The following is a 25,435-nucleotide window of genomic DNA, read 5'->3' as shown; positions in this document are numbered from 1 at the left end:
AATTCTGGTCAGACAGACCAAAAAGCCAAGACTAAGCTATGAAGTTAGCTTCTTCTGTGAGCCGCGGACAGACCTGGGGACCACGGCTGACAGCAGTGTCATCGGCCCAGGCAGAGGAGAAGCGCTCGCTTGTCACAGCCACGGGCCACCAAACCAACCCCATAAAGCATGCAGACACCTGCTCTGCTGAAGTTTCCAACAAAGAAGAAGGATCATTGTGCTTGCACGTCTCACACCTTCCAAAATATACAGTAAGTGGTGGCGAGTTAACAAAGGACGGGCCTTGCTGACCAGGGAAATCGTAAGGCAGAAAGGAAACGTTTAAGACGGGAAAATTGCAGAAACGGGCTAGCATTCACGGAACACAGCGTGCTAACGCTGGGCCCTGCCGATGACGCCCAGGACGCCGCAGGCACGGACGCTGTGCCAGCTGCGAAAACTGGCGTACACCAAGGTCATCGTCTTCAGGCAGGAGCAATGTCTTGCCGGTGTCATCTCGAGGGTGGGCAGGCGCTCTCACTCTTCTTTTGTAATTAAAACGAAACAGTGCAATTACAAGACAAAAAAATGATAGAATGGTGGACAGAGAAAGTATCGAAATTCATGACGTAGGGCCGCGCTATCTCGCCTGGGTGTACACGAGCTGCAGCTGCACGCCGGCTGCCATCGCGCCGTAGCCGCTTGGACTGACTGCATCTGGCTCTGCATGGAGTTCACTGAATTCACCCCGCTGAACAGGCCTCCTGAGCCTAAGTGAGCCGTGTGTACAAAGCTTGTTGGCTCTCCGATCATACTTTGGTCAATTCGCCGCTGCCTTTTAGGCTGAGGCTGCTCCGCAGTGCAGCAGCTGAAACACAACCAAAATTCACTCATGCTTTCAGTTCAAGATATGAATGAGCACCAATGATGGTTCTAAATCTCTCTTCTGGAAGCTTCACCGGGTATGGTCTTCCCCATGAGGAATGTCCAATCCAAATAACAGTTGTATTTCACTGCGTTTTGTTCTCAGAAGTCAAATTTATATAGTCAATTTAAAGAAACAGGTCGCTTCCTTCCTTTCGTGCCTGGTTCTACAGACTCCTTTCTGAATCAGCAGGAAGGTTTAAAACTTGTTTTGCCACAAGGCCTGCAGCAAGTAGGCGCTCCTCATTCAGTGCGGTCTGGGTTGAGAACATGCCATATCATGCACAATGATGCCCCGCAGACTCATTATCAGAAGTTGTTCCTTGACGATTTCTTCATCTGGGTTCCAGGTTTCACTCAAAATATCCACCATCTCTGAAATGACCCCCTGATGGTCAGCCACAGAGTTGGATAAGGAAGCGTGCAGAGGGTGTCTGCACCCTGGAGGCCAAAAAGTTCCGTCCAAGGTCTGAAACTCGATGCAGTGTCCCATGGGGGTCAGTATCAGGAGCCAAATGATCTGACAGAAGGTCGAAGGGTTTGCCCACAAAACAGGTCTTAAATGTTTCAAAAAATTAAAATTATATCCTGTATCTTTCCTCATTGCAAAAGAATGAAGTTGGAAGTAAAAAAAAAAACAAGAGAAATGTAAGAATTGCACAAATACATGGAGATGGAACAACACACTTTTGAATGAACAAGTTTCAGAAGGGAAATTTAAAAATTTCTTGATCTAAGTATACTTGTAATCCCAGCACTATGTAAAGCTGAGACAGAAAGATCCTAAATTTGGCTTGAGTCATTGAAAGACTTTGTGAAAATTTGACTGAAAAAATAAAAAGACTGGGGATATAGCTCAGTGGTAGAACACCCATGGGTTCAGTACCTTGTACTATGAAAACAAACAAACAACATCTTGAAACAAGTGAAAATGGAAGCAGGGTACGTAACTAAATGTGTAGAACACAGCACATAGCTAAATATATGGAACACCTAATCATAAAAACTAAATCCTTATATCCAAGATGCAGAAAGATTTCAAATAAACAACATAATAATGTACCATCAGGACCTGTGAAAGAAGGAACAAATTAAATCCTACATCAGAAGAAAGAAGCAACAAAGATCACACCATGTCAGTGTTTGATCTAAAATGTCCTCCAGAAGACTCATGTGTTCAGAGGCAGAGCTTTTAAAAGCTGACTGGATCAGGTGATGCTATATCCATTAGTGAATTAATCTATTTAATGTATTCATAGTTGACTTCTGCCTTTGGAGAGCATATCTCTTGCTCTTCCTTAGCTCTTTACTTCTGAATGCTGTGGGGTAAGCAGCTTTTCCTCTTCTGTGACCCTCTGCCATGATATTTTTTATTTATTTTTATTTTTTTTGGTTTTTCTCCGGTACCGGGAACCGAACTCACGACCTTGCGCTTGCCAGGCAGGCGCTTTTGCCGCTGAGCTAAATCCCCAGCCCCACTGCCATGATATTTTTGCCTGGATGACAGGCAACCATTGACTGAAACTTCTGAAATTGTGAGCCAAACTAAACCTTTCTTTCTTTCAATTGTGTATGTCAGGTAGTTTGTTCCACTGATGGAAAAGCTAACACGGTAAATTGGTACAAGTGGAGTCATTGTTTTGACTCATCTTCACCACCCAGTTTGAAGTCTTTGGAAGATGTTTGCAGGAAGTTTGGAAAGGTTGGGAAAAGGGTTTGCAAGGCTGTGAAGAGAGATTGCTGGGAATTCTGTCAGTATTCAGAAGACCACAATTCCAATAGTAATGTGGACAGTAAAGGCTAGACGCATGAAGTTTCCAATTGAAATGAACACTCTGTGGGGAGTTGGACTAGAAGCCATTCATGTCACATACTGGCAAGGAACTATGTTCTAAGTCTTTGTGTGAGGCTGAATTTCAAGGTGGCAGACTTAACTAAGCCTGCGAAAGAAATTTCAAGGAAGCATAACTTTGAGACCGTGGCATGCATCCTGCTAGCTGCTTTTACTCAGATTTACAGTGAGAATCAGGACCAAAACAGAGCACAAAAATTTGAAAAACTGAGTTTGTCCAAAAGTTGAGGCTAAGGGTTGTATGGTTGCTGAAGAAATTAATGTCATTAAAAAGAAGCCAAGTATTTTGCACAGGGATAACAGGAAAGATGACCTGAAATCATTTCATGAATTGTCCAGACCCAATCAACCATGGGGGTATAGAAGGACAAACTCCTTGAAAAGATTTTGCTTTGAGAAGAGAGCCCTAGGACACCCTGCTCACTTAGGGTCACCTAGGGAAGTGTTTGCCTGCATTCATCTATCCAGGCACTCAGAGGCCACTACGGCCATGGTCTCAGGGGGGATGATCTACCGATTCCATCTATAGCAGATCTTGGCCCTACCTATCTTATTCTGGTTTTACTGGCAGGCAGGATACAAGATTTATGGAATCATGGAGGCTTTTACCCAGATTTCAGATGAAGGCCTGGGAGGTCAGGCAAAAATGTGTGACAGAATCTTTCCACTAGAAGGCTCTGTAAGAGCAATATGTAAAATTATGGGAATGAGGCCAAAGCTGCAGTGGAGATCTCAGAAAGTTGGAGATGCCAGGAATGTAGAACATGGGTTGAAGAAAGTGCAGGTAGTGGATGAAGCCAGCTGAAAGAGGCCTTGTGAGCTACAATTAGCAAAGCCATAGCAGCCAGGTTGCCTAAGCCCTTTAGAATTCATATGTCACTACCATATGCCCTGAATACTGGACATAGAGCTATAGGATTTAATATTTGCCCACTTGGATTTGCTTCCATTTTTTCTACTCTCCTATTTTTCCTCTTTGGAGTAGTAATGTTTATCCTGTGCCACTGTACATTAGAAGTATTCAACTCTTTTTAATTTTTACAGTGTCTCACTGCTAAGAGTTTGCCTTGAGACTCAGAGGAGCAAGATTGGAACTGTTAAGACTTTGGCAACTCTTAGAGATGGAGTACTAAGTACATTTTGTAAAATGAGATGGACACAAACTCTTTGGGGGCCAAGGTGGAATGTTACAGTTTGCTCTGAAATATTCCCCAGAAGGTTCATGGGTTCAGAGGTGGGGTTTCAGAAGATGATTTGATCCTTTAGGCCACATAGGTCAGGTATTTAGCCCCAACAACAGAAAATATCACTAATACAATAAAAATGAAACACAAAATAAAATTAAAACGAGTAACAAATAAAAAATTTTAAAAATAAAATTAACAAAATTTTAGAGTCAAGAGAAAGAGTCAAATAAGAAATGAAAAAGAAGACATTAAAACTGATAACACTGTCTTAGTTTCTTTTCTGTCATTGCTGAGACAAAATACCTGACACCCAAAGTTAAATGGGTTTTTTTTTTTAGTTCACAGTTTATAGAGGTTGCAGTCCATATTTGGCTGGCTCCAAGGCAGGACGGCACATGGCAGAGGGGCAACAGTTCATGGCAGTGGAAGACAACTAAAGCGACAAGGGGGAAAAAGACAAGACTCTTTCTGTCCCTTTTATTGTATGCAGGCTACCCACCCTAGGGTGGGTATAGCACTCACACCTCTAATCCTAGCCAGAACTATGCCAAACCAATCAGTGGACTGATTTACTAATCACACACCCTTAATCCCAGTGTCACACACTCTAGATTCAGCCACTTCTGAAAAAGCCCTATGACCCCATGAGGCTTTGGGGTGACATCTAGACACAAACCATAACAAATACAGAAATACAAAGGATAATGAGGGATTGTTTTCAAGAACTATATGCTTAATATTGAAAAATCAAGAAGAATGGGCAAATTTCAGGATATGCATGACCTAGTGAAATTGAACTATGAATACCTAAAAAATCTGAATACATCAATAACAAGTAAGGAGACTGAATCAATGAAAAGTCAGCCAACAAAGAAAATCCTAAGATCAGATGGCTTCATCAACAAATTTAATAAAATTTTAAAGAAGTAATGCCAGTTTTTCTCAAATTTTCCATAACATCAAAAGGGAGGGGTCCCTTCCAAACTCATTTTATGAGGCCATCGTTACCCTATTACCAAAACTAGACAAGGTCATGGCAGTAAAAGAAAACTATAGGAAAATACAAGCAAAAATTCTCAACAATAATGAGTAAATCAAGTTAAATAGCACATTAAAAATGTCACCTACTATGATGATTTGGTTTTATTACTGGGATGCAAGGATGGTCCAATATATGCAAATCAGTAAATGTAATACATCACATCAACAGGACGATGAGTCACATGACCATATCCCAATAAATGCATACAAAGCATTTGATAAAATGCAACATGCTTTCATGATAAAAGGCCTGGACAAATTAGGCATACAGGGATTGTACTTCTACATAATAGAAGCTACATATAACAGACACATGGCAAACACCACACTGAGGAAAGAATAAAATATTTCCTCTAAGATCAAAGACAAAATAAAGATGTTCACTCTATCTGCTCTTATTAAAAACAGTACTAAGGGCCGGGGATATAGCTCAGTAGCATAAGCACCTGTCTGGCAAGCACAAGGTCCTGAGTTCCATTCTTGGTACCAAAAATAAATAAATAAATAGATAAATAAAAACAGTACTAAAAAGTTTGGCAAGAAAAAGTGGGTAAGGGAAAGAGGTAAAAGGCATACAAATAGGAAGTTAGGATGCCAAAAGTTTTCTTGTTTGCAGATAAGAATATTCTCTAGGTAGAAAAACTAAAAAACACCAATCAAAGACTACTAGAACTGATAAATTCAGTAAAGTAGCAAGATATAAAATCAAACATGCAAAAAATCAGTTGCTTTTCTATATAACAATAGCATTTTTTTCTAAGAAAGGAATCGTGACAATAATCACACTTACAATAGCTCGGAAGAAAAAACCAAGGAAGTAAAAGGCCCCTACAATGAAAATTACAAAAGAATGATGAAAGAAATAGAAGATGGAAAAGAGGAAAACATTGCCATGTTCACGGACTGGAAGAATTAATACTGTAAAATGTACATACTAACTAAAATAATCAATGTAGTCTCCATAAAAATACAATGATATTCTTCATAAAACTAGGAAAAGCAATCCTAAAATTCACATGAAAGTACAAAAGACCCCAGAGAGCCAAAGCATTATTAAGCAAAAGAACAAAGCTAGAAACATCCGTGATTCCTGATTTCAAGACAAAATGGCATAGTGTTTGCATAAACACAGATACATAGAGCCTTGGAACAGAATTGAGGTCCAGATATAAACATTTGTATTTATGGCAAAACTGATTCTTGACAAAGGCCCCATAAACATACATTGTAGAAAGGACTGTCTCTTTCATAAACAGTGCTGGGAAAAGTGGATAGTCACATGCAGAAGACTGAAACTTGATAACTATCTTACTTAAGAACCAATTAAAAATGGATTGAACACCTAAATTTGTGACCCTAAATTAGCTACTCAAAAAAATATAGAGGAAATACTTTAAGACATTGGTAAAAGCAATGTTTTCTGATTAGGATTGCAAGAGAAGATGAAACAAGGCAAGAATCGACAAATTGGAGTACATCAAACTATCTTCTGCACAGCAAAGAAAACAATCAACCAAACGAAGAGGCAAACTACAGCACAGGAGAAAATAGTTGCAAACCCTTCATCTGACAGAGGGTTAACATTCAGAAATATTAGAAACTCCAATGACTTAATAACAAAACTAAGTAATCTAATTTAAAAATGGGAAAATGATCTGAATAGACACTTCTCAAAAGAATAAAATACAAATGGTTGACAAATATGTGAGAGAATGCTAAATATGATTAGCCATCAGGGAAATGGAAATCAAAACTACTATAAGACATGATCTCATGATCGGAGTAGCTACTAACAAAAAACAGTAAGTAAATGCTGATGAAGACATGGAGAAAAGAGAACTTTGACAGATGCCAATGTAAATTAGTACAGCTATATGGAAAGTAGTATGAAGTTTTTGCAAAAATCTCTAGATAAATTGTATGACTCATCTATCCTACTTCTGGATGTAGCCAAAGAAAATGCAATCAGCATACCAAAAGGTTACCTGCCCACGTATGTTTATGTGGTTGTATTCAGAACAGCTAAGATATGGAATCAGCCTAGGTGCCCACCAACAGATTGGACCAGTAGTAGTATCTATAAACAACTGACCATTATTAAACTATAAAGACTAATGAAATTCTGCCATTTGCAGTGAAATAGATGGAACTGGAGGAGATCATAGTGAAAAAAAGAAGAACAGGCAGAAAGACTAGTACCACGTGTCTTGCAGATGTAGAAATTAAAAAATGTACATCTGAAAGTAGATCAGTGAAATTAAGTATTAGAAAGTGTCCAGGGGCAGTGGTGCAACAGTGGAGTGGTCCTTCAATGCAATGGTGGAGACCTGTTGGGAAACCACTCACTACAATTCATGTGTGAGCAGTCATGCAGCTGGGGATGCTGGTGCATTCAGACACACATAGGAAACCTTAGTTTAACATCAAGTGTAGTTTAAAAGGACCATAAATTATTATAATTTATTATGGTCCATAATAAATTATGATAATAGCTGATGTGAGTCAAGGAAATACTAACAACCATACTAGAAATAATATTTTAAAAAGAATTCTTTACACATCACAAAGATTGCAGAGTACATTCAATAAAAAAATGAGATAACATTCTAGGAGTATAATAAACTTCAGACATCGTATTTGTATTTGGGTGTGAACAAATCTCCCCAGTGTTAAAATGGAGTAAATTTTATTATAATAAAATTGGTGGGGGCAATAATGCCACCCACAACATGTACTGCCTGGGGTAGACATCCCTAACCCCCCCACCAGCTATGCCTTCGTGTGTGTGTGTGTGTGTGTGTGTGTGTGTGTGTGTAGCGGGGGTAGGAATGATGGTGGAAAATGGGTGGCTTATTTTTACAGGTCCTATATATGCATTGAAATATCACAATGAACACCATTATTAGGTACAATTAATATATATTAATAAAATATTGTTGACAAACAGGTGGCCTTAGTTAAACCAATTAACGTTTGGGGGGAATAAAAATGACTCAGTTGTGAAGAGAATGATTTAAATGTTGAAGGACTGGAAGCTATCTTCAGAAAAGTGATAAAGATCTCTGTTAAGTAATTCTTAATGACCTTTTTTTACTGTGAAAGCCAAATGTGAAATAGAATGCTGTTCTGAAAAAAAAAAAAAAAAAGAATATTCTCTTCTGTTTAGCATATTTTGCTAAAAATCATGCTAATGCCCTCTGGGAACACACATTTGATTCTTTCTTGTGTCCAAGAATTAGTCCACAAATTTCAGAAAACATTTATTAAAAATGAGAAAAATGCTCAATTTCCACATTTTTACTTTCATATTTCAAGGGAAAGTCCATTTAAATATCTCCCACATTTTATTTTGAATTTCTGATCTCTATTTCTGACACCAGTTCTCTGAAGATACCTTTGATGGCTACATTTTAAAAATCATAAATTCAAACAAGATGTACATATAAACAAATGTGCAGAAACAAAATGAATAGATTAATGCTTGCATTACGGACTGCTTATATGATACTGCTAGTGCTGCTATATTTATTCATGAGTTGAACCTGATAAGTATATTAAACAGTGTTGTTTTGTTTGCTATAGGAAGGAATACAAGCTATGAATGGTTATAGAGATAATGTAGCCAATATAGTCTAACAGCATTATATTAATATTTACACAATTCAACGAGTTAACTGGTTTTAGTGAGCTAATTTCTTACTTCTGAGAAGGCAATCATTTTGAGCTTGCTCAACCCAAGGGAAACGTTTTCAACAGCAAGGTTTCTATTGTTATAGGCAGCTAAGTTCGATTAAAATATAGGCAGTCAGATAGGGCTAGGCCCTCAAAGGAGCAAGTGTGGAAGCTGTGATGCCTTGCAACTGTGGGAGAGACAGGCACATCTTCTGAGGGCCAGACCTCAAGAAGGAAGATAAAACAAATGCGCCCACATATTTCTAAGTATAAACCTCAGGGATTGATATTCTAAATAGGTATAGTCAGCTTGAGGAAGCTAGAAAGAGCCACTAACCCAATCCCCTACAGGAAAAGTCCTTGTTCTGTACTCACATCCACTTGCTATATGACTTGTCTGCCCAGTTGATCTCAATTTAATCAATATTATCTCAGCAATTATGCTTGTAATCTTACTGGTTAACCATAGTTTTGTCCCACTTCATGCTCATGTGATTTCCCATCCTTGGACCTGCCTCACCTCGTGATTTTGTGCTATAAAAAATCCCTGGAAAAGGTAGAGTCCTTGGCAACTCACATGGGACACCTTCTGTCTCTCTTAGACAGAAGCTTTCTTTCCCCCCAATAAATATATTCTGCTCTTAACTTCTGTTGTTCCTAAAATTCATTCTTCGATTTTAGAGAACATGAACTCATGCTGGACATCTAGCAGGTTGGGAATTTCTTTCACCTTTATCACTATTTCTGTGGAAAATTCTCAAATTTTTTTCTTGCAGATTTTTGACTAAAGGGTCTCTGAAAACATGTCCTGCATCTATGGCTCCAGGGAAATTTTTTAATATTACTGAACTTAAAAATATTTGATATCTTAAATTATGGATATATATATCTTAGTAAAAGTAAAATTTAAGAAACAAAAATTTTTCAAAGTTTTAATTTGTATCTTTAATATAAGTAAAATATGATTCTGTGTCTCTGTCTCAGAAGTCTTGTGTCTGTGTTGAGTAGCTTTAAAATTGTGGCTATCTTGTTACGTTGTGTTGTGATTGATACATTGTGTCAACTTGAGGAGTCTAGAGGCTTCAGCAGTTTTGCATCCTGGGGTGAAAAGGATATGCACTTACAGCTCTGGGATGTTGTTCATTGTGTCAGTTTGAGAAGTTTAGAAGGTTAAGTAAGTGAACTGAGCAGGGAGCCAGGATCCTTACTTTGTGTTCATCCTGAGCCTGTGCAAGAAGAGGGCATGGAGATGATGTGAATGCTACATACCCCCTTGGTGGGGGTAGCTTACTTACAATATAATGGAAGAAAAGAGGCTTGTTCCCTCCCCTCCTTTTTGCTCTTGCTGCTTTTGTTGTCTTCTGCTGCCTTGAAGTGCTGCCCTTGTGCTGTGCTACCTTGCTTTGGAGCCAGCTGATTATGGACTGAAACCCCCACAAACTGTGAGCTAAATAAAACCTTCCTTCCTTCCTTAATTTTGGGCTTTGGGTATTTTGTCTTAGCAACCAGAGAAAAGTAACCAAGACAGCTTAAAATTTCAGAACCTTCAGAATTCTCGAAGACTACTCAGATATTTTTCTTTATACTAACTGATATAGGGGAAAGAAACTCCCAACCTGCTAGATGTCTGGTATGAGTTTGTGTTCTCAAAAATCAAAGAATGTATTTTGGGAACAGTGGAGGTTAACAGCAGAATATATTTACTGGTGGAAAGAAAGTTTTGTCTGAGAGAGACAGAAGGGGATACAAGTGGGTTGCCAAGGACACTGCCTTTTCTAGGGATATTTATAGAACAAAATCACGAGGTGAGGCAGGTCCAAGGTGGGGAAAAATGGGAAATCACATGGTAGGCATGAGGTGGGACAAAACTATGGCTCATCAGTAAGACTAGGAGCATAACTGCTTAGGTAAAATTGATTACATTGGGATCATATGGAGAGGCAAGTCATGTAGCAAGCCAGCATGAATACAGAATAGGAACTCTTCCTGTAGGGTGTTGGGTTAGTGGCTCTTCCTGGCTTTCTCAAGGTGATGATACTCATTTAGAATATCACTCCCTGGTATTTAGCCTTAGGAAAGTATGCGGGTATATTTATTTTATCTTTTGTCTTTGAGGTGTCTGTCTTGCCCACAGTGGCAAGGTGTCTTGTCTTCTGCACTGGCTCTTTTGAGGGCCTAACCCTATCTTACCTATAATATTTGTAACTTGGCTGTCTATAACATAATGTCGGTTTAAGAATACATCTATTTCATCTAAATTGTTGGATCTATTGGTGAAGTTATTTGTTATATTCACTTACTGTAATTTCTCTAGGACTTCTAGTAGTATCCCTGTTATAGTAGTATCCCTCTTTCTAGTAGTATCCCTGTTATATTTATGATTTTGGTAATTTTTATTTTCTTTTTTCTTGGTATTAGTAGGTTCTGATTTCTTTTTTTAGTTGATCAATTTTAATAAAAACAAATTACCACTATTCTTGCCTCAATGTAGGTAGGCTCAACCAGGATACCTTGCAATTTTTGGTTACAAGAAATGTTAAAATCTTAGGCCAAAGTAGTCGCTCAGATTACCAGATGAAGGCATGCAAGAGTGATCAAACAATTAAACATTAACTGTTCCTTTCAATAAACCATCAGAAATTAGGAATACAGCTGCCTTAGCTATCTTGTATATATACAAATACATATTTTTTTCACTTCCTTCTTTCTTTTCTCCTTCCCATCATCCCAGTTGTTCTTTTCTTTTGAGTAGTTTATGAAGATAACAGTATATAATACAAAAACCATTGCTAATTTCCTATCATCTCTTTTTTAGAATTCTGTATTGTTTCTATTGTTTTTGGATTGTTTTGTTTTTGTTCTTTTCTCTTTAAAATAAAAAAAAAAAAATCTTAGGCCAAAGCAGTAGAATGCTTGCCTAGCATGCTCAAGGTTTTAGACTTGATTCCTAGCAACACACACACACACACACACAAAGAAGAAAAGGGTGACAATGAGTGAGTAAATATGAAGCTAATATCCTAAATTGGAAAACTGTATTAAGAAATGTCAACTTTCACTATTTAAGTTATAGATACATACAATACCAGTGATAACAACCCTCATACTAATAGAGAGATTTCTGGTTTGTGATTTTCAATGTAAGGAGCTTATAAGTTGCTACTCCCTCTTATCAAGCACAAAAGTAAAACAAACTGAAAAATCTGCAGCTGTTTTTGTATCTGCAAAAGAACTGAGGGCACAGGTTAAACTGTGTCCCAAATAAAGGGACTCACCAATTCCAGAGCAGAGGCCAGTAACAGACATTGCTGGAGAACTAGGGGCAGGGTGAGTAACCTGAAGGTCACTGATGAATTGCTGGAGGCTGAGTATGAAGTCTGAGAGTTTCAACCTCCAGGCGAAACAAGCTGATAGAGGCATGTCTCACATGTTTTTAAGTTTTACTTCTGGGAGCTCTATAAGGCAGGCCTACATATTAAATATCTGAGGAAAATCCTCTCCTGCTTTTTGGTGGGGAGAGAAGCAAAGCAACCATTTTGGAATGCCCTAGAGAACTCTAAATTTCTTAACAAGGTCAGTCCTCAGCAAAAACTTTGTAAATGAAACCTAACCTCCTGCAGTTTTATTAGAGCCCAGCTGACCCGGGAGAAGGAAAATATGCAGTTCCAACCAACTCTAGCCACCCTGTCTTATATAAAGTAGAAGGAACAGCTGAGAAGCAGTTTGATGTTGTAGGCAAGAGAGTTAGATAGAAATATTACAGGCAGTCAGACAGGGCTAAGCTCTCCAAGAAGCAAGTGTGAAAGAAGAGATGTCTTGCAACTGTGGAGAGATGGGCACCTTTGTTGAGGGCCAGACCTCAAGACAAAAGATAAAACAAATGTGTCCACATACTTTCCTAAGGATAAACATCAGGGATTGATATTCTAAATAAGTGTCATCACCCTGAAGAGGCTGGGAGGAGCCATTAACCCAACCCCCTACAGGAAGAGTCCCTGTTCTGTATTCATGCCCACTGGCTACCTGACTTGCCTCCCCATTTGATCCCAATTTTATCAATTTTACCTGAGCGATTATGCTTGTAATCTTATTGGTTGACTATTGTTTTGTCCCACCTCATGCCCACTATGTGATTTCCAGTGTTTCCCACTTTGGATCTGCCTCACATTGTGCATTTGCTCTTTAAAAATTCCTAAAAAAGCCAGGGTTCTTGGCAAACCACTCAGGCCCCTTTCTGTCTCTCTCTCTCTCAGACAGAAGCTTTCTTTCCCTCAATAAATATATTCTTCTCTTAACCTCTATTGTTCCTAAAACGCATTCTTCAATTTTAGAGAATCTAGCCGGTTGGGAGTTTCTTTCCCCTATATCATTTGGAGGTTTTCCACCCAGATCATTGGACAGGGGTAAGAGCTTGTTTTTGTTTCACAGACTCTGGATTGGAACTTGTTTAGGTAACAAATTTAATGCTTCAAATTTTGTTATGTCTTTACCCATTGCTCATAATTGCTTATGATTTTCTCATGTAGTTTTGTTAAAATGTTGATACATCTAAGTTAAAACATGGGAAAGTTATAAGGCTATGATACTTCTTTAATGGGACGTTTTTATTCTTTTTTTTTTTTTTTTGGTTTTTGGTTTTTTCTGGTACTAGGAATCAAACTCACGTCCTTGCGCTTGCCAGGGAGGTGCTGTGCTGCTGAGCTAAATCCCCAGCCCTGTTTTTTTCTTATATATGGTGCATTTGAAATAGTTACTAAATTTACTGGTATTCCTTGCTTGACTTTATTTAGACAATAGTGCTAGAAAGAGTAATGTTAGAATGCCCCTTAATAGACTTTAATATAAACTGTAAAATGGGTCTTTTTAAATAAAATCTAGCTCAAACTTAGAAAACATACATGCTTATATAATAAAACACAGGACTCCTTCCATCAGTGAAAGGATGGTAGGTCAGTCGCCATTCTTAAGACTTGGAGGACAGATTTCACTGGGACAAACTGGCTCGGACCCTCCTGTACACTCTAGAGGAAATGTCAAGTCTGTTCTGCTTCACTTTCCTTTTTCTGGCCTTACGCTTAATCTTTTCCTATTACTTTGTACTTTCCTTTTTAGAAGCATGTAAAATTAGAAAGAAAAGAACTCTAGACTATTCCAACCTTTTCCTCCTACTTAACAACTAAGTTAAGCCCATAGAAAATGAGTGTCTGGTAACACCAAGGACAGGGAAGTCATCTTAAAGGAGGAACACCTACCCCATCTCTGAGTCAGATGAAACATTGGAATTTTGCTCATCCAGGAGAACAGACATAAAAGCCATGTCCCAGCTTAGTGTTCTGGGCAGGTCTCCCTCAGGAGACTGAACCCAAGACACAGTAGAAAGAACTGGCTTCTGGGTGACACCTGAAGGAGCTATTTCTGAAAGCATCACCCTTATGGGACCAAAACACATTTAGCCTAAGGGAGGATCTCTGGCCTTTCCTTTTTTCCTCCTAGGTCTAATTATCATTTATGTGTATAAAAATACTTTGATAATAAGTTGGGGACTTTAAAACCTTTACTGCAAATTTATAAAATGCTGGGTAATGTTGTTCAGGCTTTTAACTACCCTTTATAGTTTGACAAACAGTGGTTTGACTTTGACAAACTTTGACAAACAGTGGCTGCTCTGCCAGCTAGTTAAATGCTCTTAGAGCAGTTGCCACTCTTAAAGTAGAGGACAGGTTTCCCCATCATCTCTTTGGTGAATGCCCCTGAAGCCAATGGTCAATGGAATGTTGACCAGACAGACAGCTAGATTCCTTTCTGGAGACTGATCTCTTGTTGTGTGGGCCAATGGAAACTGAAACAACTGAGGAGTCATGGGCACGGCTACTCTCTGGTGGGTACCCAATGGTTCCTCAGTGGAAACTCTCCTGACCACAGAAAAATCTCCACTTATCTATCATACTTATCTGTCTCTAATAGTAAACTAGAAAATTTCCCTAAGATTTTCAGTTAGTTTTAGAACCACTTACACTAGCTCTCCCTTCAGAAATCAGGCTGAGGCAGCTTGCAATAACTGTTTACATTTCAAAGCAGCTAGCAGGGAATGATTTACATTTGCGCCTTACATATGCTAATTAAGAGTAAGAAAGAGATTTTAGCCTTTTCTCTCAAGTATGCACAGAAGACTAATGTGCCTTTAATAGCATGTAAAATGTGATTGCTAGATGGTAAATATGTTTAACCTATGAGCCTGTTGCTAGGAAAGGTTGCCTTGGTGATTAGATAGCTAATACAAGTGTCTTGGAGACTTCTTGTCCTTTTTATCTATTTCCGGAGGTGATCTCTCTCATAGCACAGCACAGCAGAAGTGCTCTAACTGTCTCCAACTCACCTTTTTATATATATGCCCTCTTCCAAAGAACAAAAAGCAATAGTTTATTATAAAGTTATGCTTCCAATTGTAACTTGTGCTTATAAATGTTCTATCGGAATAAGTGCACAGTTCAGAGTTGAGGTCTCTCACTCCTTTAACTTATAAACGTCCAATAAGAGTAAGTGCACAGTTCATGAGCACCCCAGGAGGATAAAATAGTGCACCAGTTCAAGGGTGGATAGGCTGGTTGGATTTTGTCTTCTGCTCTCTCCAGATGGCATCCACTTGCTCTGGAGTGGAATATATTCGAGGGATGTCTTGAGGGTATAAAAATCAAGTAGAAATAAAGAGGGGATGCCCAAATTATTTCTTTTTGTACATGGAGTTGAAGTCTCTTACTCTTTTAGAATGCATTTTTAAGTGCTGGAAGATGTTTGACCCTTATGTGTTAAAAAAGCCATTTGATATTTTTCTGCACATGTACATGGCCTGCCTACTCTCTAGAGCCAAAATGGGATGCAAAAGGAAGGATTAATTGTGATGTTCTCTTATAACTAAAATCATACTGTAAAAAAGAGGGGAACTGGTCAGAATTGCCTCACTTTCAAACTTTCTTTACATTAAGAAATAATTCGTATTTATGTTCAAGGTATAATTATGATCCATATGAGACTACCTATGTTCATATATCTATTTCTCTCAATGACTTAAAGCAAATCAAGCTAGAATGAGGAAAATTTTCAGATGACCCTGATAAGTACACTGATGTCTTTAGAGGATTTGCTCAGACCTATAAGCTAGGCTGGAAAGATATAATGTTAATTTTAAATCAAACATTGACTTCTAATGAGAAACAAGGAGCATAAGCTGCTATTACATTTGGGGATGAATATCTTATTGTTAATTTTAAACAACCAGAAGATAGCCAGGGGAACTACCAGTTACCACTGGAGCACAAGAAGTTCCTACCCAACACCTCTGCTGGCCTAACAGCCAGACAGGAGACTGGAGCAGGAGTCATTTTCAAGTGTGTATTCTTGAAGGTCTAAGAAGGACAAAAACCAAGCCATCTAGTTACTTTAAGTTGTCAGCTATTTATCAGGAGAAAGATGAAAACCCCACTGCTTTCTTAGATTATTTACTAGAACCAGTGATAAAACATGTCCATAACTCCTGATTCAATAGAAGGACAGATTTTGCTTAAAGACATATTTATTACACAGTCAGCCCAGATATTAGAACAAAGCTACAAAAGATAGCTTTTGCTTCAGATATCTCACTTGATAATTTAGTAAAAACTGCCTCTTTAGTATTCTATAATTTTAAAGAGAACAAAAAATAAAAAAACATTAAAAATGATACAGAATTTCAAAACAAGATGATAGGAAAAATCAAGACTGAGAGAAAACAAAGGAGAGAAGACAAAGAGACCAAAAAGCTGCTGCTTTTATTTCAGTCTTAAAACAAACAGACCCTAAGTCTGATTCTCAGGACTCCAAGAAGAGCTGAAGGACTAGGATCAACTGCTATTACTGTGGAAAGCTGGGCCACCTTAAGAGGGACTGTCTTAAGACTCCCCCCAAGCCATGCCCTGACTGCAAAGGTGACCACTGGAGATCAGACTGCCCTCTGAGGAGAAAGCCCTAGAATTCAGACCCATCCTACCAGTTGGTCCAGTAAGGCTAAAGGTCCCTGGGGCACTGTGCCTCCTCCCTCTGGCCAGATTGTCATCTCTACCTGTCATCTCTGGAGGAGCCCTGAGGAATCACAACTATAGGGGGAAAAGAAACCAGTCTATTGCTGGACATTGGCACAGGTCTCTTTGTCCTTCTCAAACCCTGGCCTTCCTTCCAGTCATCATACCTCAACAAAAGCAGTCACTAGAAAAAAATACCTTGCTTAAGCTGTAACTGGGATAACTTTCTCTTCACTCATTCATTTTACTTCTACCTAAAAGCCCAGCTATCATCCTGGAGAGATTTTATCCTGTCTAAATATTGTAATATTATATATATAATGCCAGGTTGCCAACTAATTAAAATGATGCTGAGATAGGTTTTCACAAATATAATACATATTGTTGTTCATGTACAAAATTTAGAGAGTTTTTCATTTGTAAAAAGAATGTGTTAATCTGGTTTTCATAAGCCATCAAAAATTTAGAGATGATATAATTAAAGCTGCTTTAATTATATGACAATGTCAGACTCCATCAGTAAAGGGGTCTATGAACCAGTGGGTTACAACCATTATCCCTTAAAAACAATTTCTAAACTTACCTGCCAGCTCTAATGCTCATGATTTGATTATACATGCTCTAATTTTTTGGAAAATTTGTTCTTGTCTAGAAGATACCAAATCACAAGTAACCATACAGATAAAACCAATAACAAATATGCTAGATTCCTTTTAGATTCCTTTTACCAGGGATCCACCAGATCTTGTCTAGAGAGAGGATTATGTGACACATATCAAGGCCTTAACTAAATATACTCAGTGGGCCTTAAATGACACCACAGTTGTTCTCTCTTTCCTAAATGAATAAGTAAAATTGATGAGACAGGCCATCCTCCAAAATCAGATGGCATTAGACATTCTAACAGCAGCACAGCGGGATACCTGTGATATAATTTCACAGATATAATATTCAAGATATTAGATGACAAATCAATGATATGTCAGACTCAAATTCCCTAAGACCTTATCCTTATCCTTTTTATGGGAAGCCATTACTGGCTCTTCTTGGTGGAAATGTTATTCGACTGTATTCATAATTATCCTCTTGATCCTATTTTTTGGCCTATGCATGCTTAGTTGTTTCTTTAGCTTTGTCTCCTCCAGAGTTAAAGCTATACACCTACCCAAGATGAAAATGCCTGGTCGATATTTCAGGTCTTTAGATAGATCCTCTGGAGAGTATCTCTGATGGCTAATCAAAAACTATGACCCTTTCCAGCCAGAAGAAGCCAGACTGGTCATTGCCCAATATTCCCTCATGGCAGTTGGAGGTACTTCTTCAGAGGAGGAAATGTGGGCAACTGAGTTAGATCAAAATATTATAGGCAATCAGACAGGGCTAGGCCCTGGAAGGAGCCAGTGTGGAAGACAAAATGCCTTGTGGGAGAGATAAGCATCTCTACTGTGGGCCAGACCTCAAGACAAAAGATAAAACAAATGTACCCACACACTTCCTTAATTATAAACATCAGGGGTTGGTATTTTAAATAAGTATCTATCACCCTGAGGAAGCCAAGAAGAGCCACTAACCCAGCCCCCGACAGGAAGAACCCCTGTTCTGTACTCATACCTACTGGCTAACTGACTTGCTTCCCCATTAGATCCCAATTTAATCAATTTTACCTGAGCACTATGCTTGTAATCTTACTGGTTGACCATAGTTTTGCCCCACCTCATGCCCACCTTGCAATTTTCCATGTTTCTCACCTTGGACCCGCATCACCTCATGGATTTGCTTTATAAATCCCTAAAAAAGGCAAAGTTCTCGGCAAACCATTCAGGACTCCTTCTGTCTCTCTCTTGGACAGAAGCTTTCTTTCTCCCAATAAATATATTCTGCTCTCAATCTCCGTTGTTTCTAAACTTCATTCTTTGATTTTAGAGAACATGAACTTGTACCAGATATCTAGCAGGTTGGGAATTTCTTTCCCCTACATCAGTGACATTCACACTGAGAGACAGACTCACTAAAAGACTATGAGTTAATGGCAGGATTGTAGAACTCCTCCCCACCACTTTTCCTCTGCACTGTTCTATAAAGTACCAAATAAATTTGCCTGGTTCTTCCACCACTTATCTTTTTCCATCTGCATCTTTTCTTGATCTGTTGGTATCCCAGGTCAGACAAGACAGCCTAGAGAAATACTTCAAATAGTATGAGGCACATATGGCATGACCAAGCTTTTTCTTCTGTTCATTAGCAGTCTACATTTAAAACATTTAATACATATATTGTCTGTGGAACTGCATCATATACACACATATACACATACAAAATGTTATAGGCAAATAAGTTAGATAAAATATTATAGGCAGTCAGATAGGGCTAGGCCCTCAAAGAAGCCAGTGCAGAGGATGAGAAGAGAGATAGGCATCTCCCCTCAGGGCCAGACCTCAAGATAGAAGATAAAACAAATGCACTCACACACTTCCTTTTTTTGTTGTCTGTTTTTTTCCGGTACTGGGAATCAAACTCATGACCTCTTGCTTGCCAGGCAGGTGCTGTGCCACTGAGCTAAATCCCCAGCCCCTTAGATTTATTATTTTATTATTTAAAAATTTTTTTTTCGTACCAGGAATCAAACTCAGGACCTTGTGCTTGCCAGGCAGGTGCTTGTGCCGCTGAGCTATATCCCCAGCCCCCACACATTTCCTAAAGATAAACATAAGGGACTGGTATTCTAAATAGGTATCATCACCTTGAGAAAGCCAGGAAGAGTCACTAACTCAACCCCCTACAAGAAAATCCCCTGTTCTGTATTTATGCCTGCCTGCTTGCTACATGACTTGCTGCCTCAGTTGATTCCAGGTTAATCAATTTCATCTGAGCAATTATACTCATAATCTTATTGGTTGACCATAGTTTTGTTCCACCTTATGTCCTACTTGCGATTTCCCACGTCTCCCGCCTTGGATTCACCTCATGTTGTGGACTTGCTCTATAAAAATCCCTAGAAAAGGTAGGGTCCTTGGCAACACACTCGGGACCCCTTCTGTCTCTCTCTCAGACAGAGTATTTCCTTCCCCTGATAAATATATTCTGCTCTTAACCTCCATTGTTTCAAAAATTCATTCTTTGATATTAGAGAACACAAACTCCTACCAGACATCTAGCAGGTTGGGAGTTTTTTCTCTTGTATAGAAACACACACTCTCTCTGGGACTTGCTTTGGTATTAAAAGAAAAGGCTGATTCACCTCATCAACTCTATGGATGAGACTGCAGCAGTCCCATTTCTATGAAACACCACAGACTGCTGAAATCATAATGTCTAAGAGACATGTAACTAAATCTCTGCTCTTGAAGTAATAAGGACTTGAATAAAAATTGTTCAAGATTTACTTGAGTAATTATGACATGAATTATACCCTTTATCTCTAGTCCTTCACTGCCTACTCCATTTCTTAGAAACATGTCACCTGGTGGTCCACCTTTACTGACCTTTAGTGTGAGTTTTATAAGCTATTCTTTTTATCTTGAATGCTAGTCCTTTATCTATTGGTTTCTCAGTTTGAGTCTCTATGTATTGCAAGTTTTTTAGTCTTTTGTGTTTTTGTCAAGGCCCCAGTCTTAAGGCAGAAACCAGCAAAATTGTCAATATCAGAGAAAAGCATACTTAAAATTCATTGGTTCTATGAGTGATGAGCTATGTAATCTTGGGAGCTGCTTACCAACAATACAGGCATCTCTGGCTATTTATCTGGACAATCCAAAGAAATAAAGCAAACTTTGGAAATGTATCTATTGACACTTAAGTTTGTTGTCCCACGGCACACTCATCTCAGGGACCTAACACTAGAAAAGCTTGAAAAAATAAATAAATTTTGTTGTCTCAATGACTATTATTTTCTTTCTCAAAATGTGGTTAAAAGGGTCTTGAGATGAACAGTCTATATTTTTAGCTGAAAGGTGCATGACCTTAAGTCCAGAATCCAAATGGTATTTTTATGGCTTGTTCACTGTGCCCCACTGACACATTTTGTAAACAGACTATCATTACACAAACAAATGACCGCTGTCTTATCTATTTTTCTCATTGGCAGGCCATGCCAGCCACACTGTATATAACTCAGACCATTTTGCCAATTAGAAAATTTCTGTTACCTGGCATTTTTTCAGGTACAAATTTCTATTAATGAATTATTGTCATCCATGAACCACACTCCATTTTTTTTTCCTTTCCTGAATATAGAGATTTATGCAGTGGATCAAAAGCCTTAAATGTTAGAGATAAATCACCTTATGGGGACAGTTTTGGCTCTAGGAAGATGGCTTTCTTGTTTACAGACTCTATGGTGTCAAAGTCAGTATTGCCTTTACAGCGAGGTGCATCCCTTATAGTTTTCCCTTCCGAAGGGCTGGCTTTGAAGAGTGTGACTAGCACCTTTGCAATCTGCCACCGAGTTCCAGACGAGGTCACATTTTTCCTAGGAGGTTCCATTCAGTGACTAAACATGAGGGCTGTATTAAGCTGTTTGGGGCCAACACACTCTTCTCTGAAAAGTGGCTCCAGTCCAGTGAAAGATCTCCAGTCCATGAAAGATCTCCACGAAGGGTCACTGTGCTCCCCTCTAGGTGGGTGGGTTGAGATTTCCTCACAGCTGCTTTTTTTTTTTTGTTTTTTTTGGTTTTTCTCCGGTACCAGGAACCGAACTCATGACCTTGCGCTTGCCAGGCAGGCGCTTTTGCCGCTGAGCTAAATCCCCAGCCCTTCACAGCTGCTTTGTAACCTCAGCCCTTCATGCTGAATCTCCTGTCTGTGTGCCTTCACAGGTGTAAGATATGCTTTGCAATCTGAAGTGTTTCTTACCTACCCTGGGCTTCCTCTACCCTTTAGTATTGGTGTGTGTGTGTGTGTGTGTGTGTGTGTATGCGTAACACTTTACTTATGGATCACTGCAATTTGAATTTCATATAATTTTCATGTGTAACAAAATATACTGTTTTTATTTTCTTATAAAACATACCTATTTTGGGCCGGGGATATAGCTCAGTGGCACAAACACCCGCCTGACAAGTGCAAGGTCCTGAGTTCAATTTCTGGTACAAAAAAATACTTATTTTGAGAACAAATTTAGATTTACTGAAAAACTATGTAGACACTACAGAGTTTCCATATAACTCACATCCATTTTCCCTTATTACTAACATCTATAGATTAATATTTTTCACAATTAATGAACCAAGATTGATATCCTTAAAAAAGCCCATACTTTATTCATATTTTCTTAGTTTTTACCTCACTTTTTTTCTGTTCCAGGATCCGATTCAGGATACATAATTTCAGTAATTAAGTTTGTACACTTAGATTCCTGTTCATGACGTTCTCTCAGACTTTCTTTATTTTTGACGTTCTTGACAGCTTTGAATATTGGTATTTTATGAAATCCCCTAGAAATTTGTTTGTTGCTTTTCTCTTGGCTAGGCTTGGATTATGTTCTTGGGAAGAAGATCAAAGTGAGGTTTTTATCATAACAAATCAAGAATATATGTTAACCTGATATACCATGCTTGCTGTTGACATTTATCACTGGCAGATGTAGTGTTTGTCAGTTTTCTCCACTGTAAAGTTATTCTGTCCCCTTTCCCATACTGTGTTGTTTTTTGATGCCTCAGTTTTTATTGGCATCAACCAATAAAACTCTTGAACTCAGCCTTCACATTGCCTTGAGGATATGAAGTTTTAGTAGTTAGTTTTAATAGTGGCAGACAAAGTAAGAAGAAATCATTATTGCTTCCTTAGTTACTGGAGTGGAGCCAGTTTTCAGACCCACTGATCAAAGAGGACTCTGAGTTCCCAGGAGAAAGCCACTACTATGTCCTTAGAAATATATACTTAAAAGATTTGCCTACTCCTTTCCCTAAGGGATCTATGATATTTACTTGAATGAAAATATATTTAAAAAGAAGAGTGTCCACATAGTTTGAAGACTACTGAACACAGGATCTGAGTTGACACAGATATGTAGAAAAACAAAATATCATCATGGGCTGCTGTTAGAGGCAGCCATCTGGGGTCATATAAAGGATACTAGCCAAAGACTAGCTTAAAGTCAATCTACTTGGTCTGCCAACATGCCGCATGGCCATTTCTCTGGTCCTGAACGTACTTCTGTGATGAAGATACTTGTAGAGTGACTTCCATATTGGGTCCTTGGCTGCTGTAGAGAAAGACCAAGTGGAAGCCTCTGATACTACTGACCTAAAATAGAAAATCAAAACCAGTATTTTACCCTGGGGATAGTACAAAGATTAGTTCACTTTCAAAGATGCTAAAAATGAAGGAACAGTGGCTCTTCCATTAATATACATTTTTAACAGACTTCTCTGGTTCCTGCAGAAGCCAGATAGAACCAGAGGAATACCCATAGATTATAACAAAGCAAAACAAGTAATAGAAAAAAAATCATAGTTTCCATGCTAGATAATGTATTACTGTTTGCACAGATTAATAAGGCTTCAGGTATATATATGAAGTTATTACTTTGGCAAATCTTTTTCTATCCCAATTGGTCAAGAGGGTTTTAACACATGTTAGGAAGGGGTACGCTTTCTCCCTAGAACTATGTTAACCATCTTACCTTTTGTCAAAATATATTGAGAAGAGTTATGCATTGTCTGGAATTCCGTACAACTTCATACTGATCTTTCTTTTTTTTTTTTTTTTTGGTTTTTCTGGTTTTTCTCCGGTACCGGGAACCGAACTCACGACCTTGTGCTTGCCAGTCAGGCGCTTTTGCCGCTGAGCTAAATCCCCAGCCCCCATACTGATCTTTCATATCAATGAGTCACACTGATCTGGCAAGAGGAACAAGATGTGGCTAATATGTGAGGGTGGTAAGATGCATGTACTCCAAAAGGACTCGCACCTTTAATAAGAATTGTAGGTAGAGATCTAGAAGAAGAAAGATGACAAGACAATTCCTCAAAAATTGGTGAAAAACTGTCACATTATAGTAATTAGTAATCACTATAGTAATCACATTTATGGTGTCACATTATAGTAATCATATTATACCCTACCGCAGCGAAAGAGGCACAGCATCTAACTGGATACAAAGGGACCGTGGACGCAGAACCTCCTGTCATGTATATAGGTTGTTAGATCCACCAAGTCATGAAGTTAGCAGGGGTCCAGCTACAATATGTATGTAAAATGTAGAAGGAACATCTAGAATCACAATAAATAACTACATGAACATCAGATATTCTAGACATCTGTGTCACCCAAGCCAGCTGTAATAGTGGGTCCTTTCAGTTTGCCACTTGTAGAGAGGTTCCTCCAATAAAGCAAAGAAGTCAAATCTTGGTTCATCAACTGATTGGTTTGATAGGTAGGTAAAAACTAAAAAACTGGGCACTTATTTTGGGAATGTATTTGACTTTTTTGCCCTCAGTTTCTCAGCCCAAATGACAGTGTGTAAATTTTCTCAGTGCCTGAGGCACAGTCACAGGATGCTACAAAGGTATCGCCCAGTCAGGGGTTGCACTTCATAGTGAAGGAGTTATAGGAGGACAGCCTAACTACGGAATCCACCGGTGTATTAGAAACAATACCATGTTAAATTGTTGGTCTTACACAGTATTAGAATTGTCTCCTAAAGGGGAATCTAATACTCCAGTCTATAGGCAATATTCTTCAAGAATATATCTCTACTAGGAAGCCTATATGAGAACAGGAACCAAAGGGTGGGAGTGAGTGGCCTGCTTATCATTACTCCTATTCACCTCTGGGTGTTTTGTGCTGTGCAGCTCTGGCACTGCCAGAATATATATAGTAAGGCTCTCTTTAAAGTGTATATACACACATGTACACAGACATGCACATGCACACACACCAACACACACATATAGTACATTAGTAGTGCTATGTGGGGCAGATTAGTACCAGTGCTGCACTGTTACAACTCACATGAGACAGGTTAGTGATAATGGTTTTCTCTATTGATGAGTCTATTGAGTATACTTAATAAGGGAAATACCATAAGTACCTCTCAGATTTTAAATACTTTTAGATATTCTGTTTCATACTGATCAGGATTACTTTTTCCCTGACTGAGTCGGTATTTTCAATTTGTTAATGGGCATGTAATTTTGACAGTTATCTCACTCAGGACAACAATGCTGAACTTCTGCCGTGAATGTAAAGGAAAAGGTATTACAGTGATTCCTCACCTATTGCGGGAGTTATGTTCCAGAGACCCCTGCGATAGGTGAAAATCTGTGAAGTAGCAGCATTATATTTATATATATTTTAAGGCTTCATAAACCCTTCCCACACTCCTATAAACCTTTCCCATTCTCTTATTAACCTTTCCCACACTCTTATAAACGCTTCATGTGCTCTTAAACACTTTCTACACTCTTAAACCTACATAATTTTAACAACGTGTAAAATTCTATATGGGTACTCACCAGTGAAGTATACTACAACTTGCATGATGAAGATCATGAATGACGTAGCTGTGAAGTACTGATGGTGGTGATGAAGGTGATGACGATGAGATGAATGTACTGCACACCAAAAAAGAGCACTACAGCTCTTGTGAAGGCACCACTTCATCAGGACGCTTCATCTAGTGGTGCAGTATCTTCACCCTGGGCCATAACTGATCTCTTCTTTGGAGTGATGAACATAGTTATGGGGCGTTGCTGGTGCTGCTTTTTCTTCTGAGTGAGAAGGTT

General features: G+C 38.7%; 1 pseudogene; it reads right to left on the bottom strand.

The window, feature by feature from the left end:
- Window positions 1–619: 619 nt before the first annotated feature.
- Window positions 620–873, bottom strand: LOC102021205 (annotated as a pseudogene).
- Between the last annotated feature and the right edge of the window lie 24,562 nt (window positions 874–25,435).

The sequence above is a fragment of the Chinchilla lanigera genome, unplaced genomic scaffold, assembly GCF_000276665.1.
Source record: "Chinchilla lanigera isolate Chin_1 unplaced genomic scaffold, ChiLan1.0 scaffold00004, whole genome shotgun sequence".
Taxonomy (NCBI): Eukaryota; Metazoa; Chordata; class Mammalia; order Rodentia; family Chinchillidae; genus Chinchilla; species Chinchilla lanigera.
Note: the sequence above shows the minus strand (reverse complement) of the source record. Positions and strands in the feature narration are given on the sequence as shown.